This window comes from Arvicanthis niloticus, chromosome 13 (assembly GCF_011762505.2).
Source record: "Arvicanthis niloticus isolate mArvNil1 chromosome 13, mArvNil1.pat.X, whole genome shotgun sequence".
Lineage (NCBI taxonomy): Eukaryota > Metazoa > Chordata > Mammalia > Rodentia > Muridae > Arvicanthis > Arvicanthis niloticus.
This window is the reverse complement of record NC_047670.1, coordinates 33017612-33023270: the sequence shown is the minus strand read 5'-3', so window position 1 is coordinate 33023270 and position 5659 is coordinate 33017612. Positions and strand designations below refer to the sequence as shown.

Below are 5659 nucleotides of genomic sequence, written 5' to 3'. Positions count from 1 at the left end.
AAACACACACACACACTTGAAGAAATGTTGAACATCCTTACTCATCAGTGAAATGCAAATCAGAATGAGATTCCATGACATATGTGTCAAAATGGCTAAGATCAAAAACACAAGTGCCAGCTCATGCTGGCTAGGTTGTAGAGCAAAGGGAATAGTCCTCTATTGTTGATGGGAGTGCAAACTTGTACAGCCATTTTGGAAGTAAATGTGGCAGTTTCTCAGAAAAATAGAAATCACTTTACTGCAAGAACCAATTATATTACCCCAACACATATTCCCAAAGAATTGTCCATCATATCATAAGGACACTTGCTCAACTATGTTCATAACAGCTTTATTTATAATAACCAGAAACTGGAAACAACCTAAATGTCCCTCAACTGAAGAATGCTTGAAGAAAATGTGGTACATTTATACATTGGAAAATTACCCAGCTGGCAAAAACAATGGCATCATGATTTGAAGGCAAACAGATGGAACTAGAAAAAAAAATATTATCCTGAGTGAGGTGAGCCATACCTAGAAAGACAAACATGGTATGTACTTACTTATAAGAAATGTATCTGTAAAGTAAAAGAAAATTATACTATAGTCCACAGACGCAGAGAGGCTAAGTAACAAGGAGGACTTAAGGGAGGATACAAGGATCTCCCTGGGAAGGGGAAACAAATTTTGAGAGTTGACTGGGGACATGTAAGACTGGGAACAAAGGAGATCCGGTTGAAGGGAAGAAGAAAGTTCTGGGAGAAACTACTGGAATTTGTGGGACAAGGTGAAAACCTAGTGAAATGGAAACTCCATGAAATCTACAAGAGTAACCCTACCAAAGACTCTGAGTAATGGAAAACAAAGAGTCTGAACGGGCCATTTTCTACAGCTAAGCAAGGCTTCTAGTGAAGGGACTGGGACACCAACACAGGCACATAACATTAGACCTACAGTTTATCCTGCCTCCAGTGTGTGCTGGGATTGGAGGCCAGCAGAACCGTATTCAGTGAGGCCACAGAGACTCTAGCCAGCAACTGATGAGAGAAGATGCAACGTCCCATAGCCAAACATCAGGCAGAGCTCAGGAAGTGATGAGGAGGGACAGGAAAGATTGGAGGAGGACTAGAGGGGTCAGGAACACACTATGGGAAGATGACCCACACAATCATCTGACTGGGACTCATGGAAACTCACAGATATCAGGGAACCTGTCTGACCTAGGTCCTCTGCATATATGTTATGACTGAGGGTTTGATGTTCTTATGGCAATCCTAACAATGGGAGCAGGCACCGTCCCTGACTCTTGCCTACTTGTGGAATCCTTTTCTTCATATGTAGCATGTTATCCCATGTTAGGTTGATGTTCCTGGGAGGCCTGCTCTTTTCTGAGGGGAGGCAGGTGGAGAATGCATACAGGGAAGAAAGAAAGTGGAAAAAAGGCTGGGATGGATGAGAGAAAAGAAATTGTAGTTGTGATGTAATATGTGAGAGAAGAATATAAATTTTAAAAGTTCACTAAAAGGAGCTTTCTAGAGATTACATTATTATTTATTATTCAAAGATTTTTTGTACACAGTGTATTTTCTAATGATGTTTTGTTCTTCCAGATCGTTTTTCTGTCACTGATAAACCTTACATGATGTGTGAGAATCAGATAAATATTTTTTGTACATATTGGAGTACAAATATTTAATATAAATTTTATTAATGAAAATAGCTTTTCTATCATAATATATTTTAGCTGTTACAAATTAGCATGCAAAATATATTGGAGTAATATGATCTTGATATTGAAATATTTATACATGTGGTATACTATATTCTTTTTCAGTTATTCATTGCCGTAAGTGTAAAATAATTCTATGACTCTGCTTTATGTGCCTCAAAAATGCTTCTTCTGCTACCAGGCATGGTCATTTTCCTCTAGTAAAGGAGCGTGAAAGAACATGAGTAAGAAAACTGAAGAATTGTCTAGAGATTACATCATTGCTCTTTATCTCCCTCCTCCCAGATGGAGTTAGAAATTTTCTTTCAGTGTTAGACCTCAGAATCTAGACTCAGGAAACACAACTGCAGTCTATGCAGCCGAGAAGCTGCAAAAGAGATGCAGAAGACCCAGCAGATGCCTCTGTAATGACTGAAGCTCAGTTGTGTGAGTCACTGGTTCTTGTTACATAACAATGTTTAAAAGCTACTTTAGTCTGTGTGAGCCCCTATGAGCCCTGCTTAGTTGATTCTATGGGTTGTGTTCTAGTGGTGTCCTTGGCCCTTCTGAGTCCTTAACCCCCAACCTTTTTCTCTGGGTTCCCAAGCTCTGCCTAATGTTTGTTATTATAGAAAAGAAGGTGGAGTTGTGAGTACTTTCATTTATTATTTCCTTTCTCTTTTCTTTGTTTTTTTTTTTGGGGGGGGGGGTTGCTCTTGGCAAAAGGGTTTCTCTGTAGCTCTGGCTTTCCTGGAACTCCCTCTGTAGAACAAGTTAGCCTTAAACTCAGAACGCAACCTGCCTAAGCCTTCCAAGTTCTGGGATTAAAGATGAAGTGACCATTAGGAACATTTGTATTGGGCTGAGCTATGTCTTCTGCATACACATTATGGTTATATAGCCTGGTGTTCTGGCGCTGTGAAGTCTCTGACTCCTTTGTCTGCTCTTAGGACCCTTCCCCTCCTGCTGGGTTGCCTCATCCAGCCTGCAGATGAGGGATGTTGCCTAGTCTTATTGTAATTTGTTATGACAAGTTTCATTGACATTTCTGAGAGGCCCACCCTTTTCTGAAGGAAAAACAGAGGAGTAGATCTCAGGGAGAAGGGACATGGGATGGTGGGAGAAACTGGGAAGGTGGGGGAGGGGTTGGTATGTAATGTGTGAGAGAAGAATAAAAACAAACAATTGATGGAATTTAAATGCTTTTTTTCTTTGCTTTGCTTTATGGAACATATATTGCGATGCTTCAATCACACATTACTTTTTCTTTACAACATGTTGCTCTACAGCTTCCTTTGCTCATTTTGCTTGGATGCCAAAAAGCCTGGCATTAGCACGGGTCATGCAAAGACTGGCAAAAGCTTGAAGTTCTTTTCTTCTGTGATGACATCGGCTTTCTCCTTTTTGTAGATGTTCTGGATGGCCATCACAGGTCCTCTTATCTGGGTGACCAATTTAAGTACTTCAGCAGAATTATTTCCCTTCTCTGGAACAAAAGACTTCCTGGAGAAAAGTATGAACTTGGACCATTCTCCTTTAGGCGCTGCACATTGGCCTATAGCAATTCAGTGGGTTTGTTTTGCCTCCTTGGGTCCACAGAGACTTCGATGCATCGAGCCATTTTCTTGTGGATGCCAGCCACCCTGAGTTTTCCAGACTGAAGTCTCTGCCAGCCCTGACCTTGGGGTGGTATCTAACCTTAAGGCACCTCACTGTGGGCCTGATGGGAATGGACTTGGGATGAGGGGCAGTACAGTGCGCTTTCTCCTACTGGCCCCTGCATCTGTGGCTCTTGCGTACCAGCTGGTTGAACCAAATGTCCACTTGCTGTGGCAAATCCTTGCGGAAGTGGAGCTTCAGGCTCATGCCATTCCTACTGGGTGTCATGGCTACCTTCTGTATGAGAGAATGGCCGAAGAGAAAGGCTTTTAAAAGCTACTTTAAAAGTGGTTATCCAGGGTAAAATATTTCCACGACTAGATAAGATAGCTAAATGGGTCCCTTCAAGCATCTTAATGGAAAAAGAACTTAGCACTGGCTAGAAAAATTATGACCCATATTATGTAGTCACTCAGAAGATGATGTACCTGTAGTCACTCAGAAGATGATGTACCTATAGATCTATGACTTCAAGAAAACAGATTGAGAAAAAGAATGTTACTAGTTTGACTTAACTACTATCCATTGCACCTGAAACAACACTGTCACAAAAATGAAATGTAACCCATTGTCTTAGTTAGGCTTTCTAGTGCTTTGATAAATACACTGTAACCAAAAACGAAAGTTGAGAAGGAAAGTGTTTATGTGGCTTACACTTCCAGATCATGATCCATCATTGGAGAGAGTCAGGACAAGAACTCAAACATAGCTAGAACCTGGAAGCAGGAGCTGATGCAGAAGCCATAGAGCAATGCTCCTTGCTGGCTTGCCTCACATAGCGTGCTTAGCCTGTTTTCTTATAGAACCCAGGATTAACACCCCAGGGATGGCACTGCTCACTCCTGCTTGATCACTAACTCAGAAAATGCCTTTACAGCTGGATTTCCTGGAGGACTTTTCTCTCTCTCTCTCTCTCTCTCTCTCTCTCTCTCTCTCTCTTTCTCTCTCTGATGACTCTAGCTTGTATCAAGCTGATAAACAAAAACAGCCAGTACAACCATAACACCAAACGAATTTATTTCATTCACAGAGTCTCAAGGAAATCAGCAACATAGATGACAAGCAGGTTATCGGGGCATTTTCCAGCCCAATGCTGTGACTGACTGATTGCTTTGGTGACTATTTCTTCAGACAGGGTTAGTATCATTTTGAGCAATTCTGGAAAATGTTGTTGAAGGTAAAGGAAAAATTAAAATGGTTTACACTCTCTGCCATTAATGGAATGTTCTTGGCACATAAATATACTTTCCTAGCAATATTATAATGGCTTTGGAACATTTGATTCATCTTTAGCTGATAAAATCATATGTGCCATAGTGAACCAGAGGGTTCATTTAGCTATTACTGCTTCTACCATGCTATCATTTCTCTCTCCCTTCCTTCCTCCCTCCCTTCTCTCTCTCCTTTCCATCTTTTCCTCCTATTCTCTTCTCCCAGTCCCTCTCTCTCCCCTCCCCTCCCCTCCTCTTTCACCTCTGCTCTCCTCTCTCTCCTTTCTCATCACTCCCATAGAAATGCATTCTAGGTATTAGCTGTTCTTTGGCTTAGTTACCAAGCAACACATGAAATAGAATCAAATCCATTAAGGTCAACAGTAACAGAATTTCAAGTGACCCACAAAAACTGTATAATGAGTAGGGAAGAAAAATATTTTAAACAACGGAGACATGGGAGTAATTTTATATAGTCTAATATAATAAGAAATGATTAACAATCTATGAGAAGTGTTTCATTTAATAAGATGTGTGTAGATATTCTATTTCAACTTTTTGAAAATAAAATAAAATATTGTTAAGCAATGATCAAATTTGTTGTATGTAGCAGACATTGCACTAGTAAATTAGTAACGTAACACATGGTCTGTGGTATAATAATGCATACTAAATAGTGTTATATAATTTTGTAAGTTGTTTTTGTAAGCTATTATCCAGACATTTTAAACATTTTCTACATTTTGAAACCTGTTTCACTGGTGCAGAACTCAGAACTCATTTTATCAGTACAAGGTCGAACATGCAGCCTCTATTCAGGCAGCTGAGAATGACCACATGGCATGCATTTAGAAGGATAAACACATTGGCATATAGAGGCTTCTCTTAGAGAAAGTGATCTGTACCAAACTTGAGAACAAGTTATTTCATGTATCCAAATGACAATTAATTAGATGATCTTCAGTCTTTCATGAGTACAAGGAAACAGGTATCAGTTTCTACCAAAAGAGTCTCGCTGGTTAGTCTGCATTGGCGTTGGTGTCATATGCATCAGAATTCATCTCTCAGTGTCTTTCAAATAGTACTTAGCAGATTA

The 5659-nt window shown here is 40.1% G+C and overlaps 1 pseudogene; it reads right to left on the bottom strand.

Annotated features, from left to right (window-relative positions):
- Window positions 1-2950: 2950 nt before the first annotated feature.
- Window positions 2951-3580, bottom strand: LOC117718418 (large ribosomal subunit protein eL13-like; annotated as a pseudogene).
- Between the last annotated feature and the right edge of the window lie 2079 nt (window positions 3581-5659).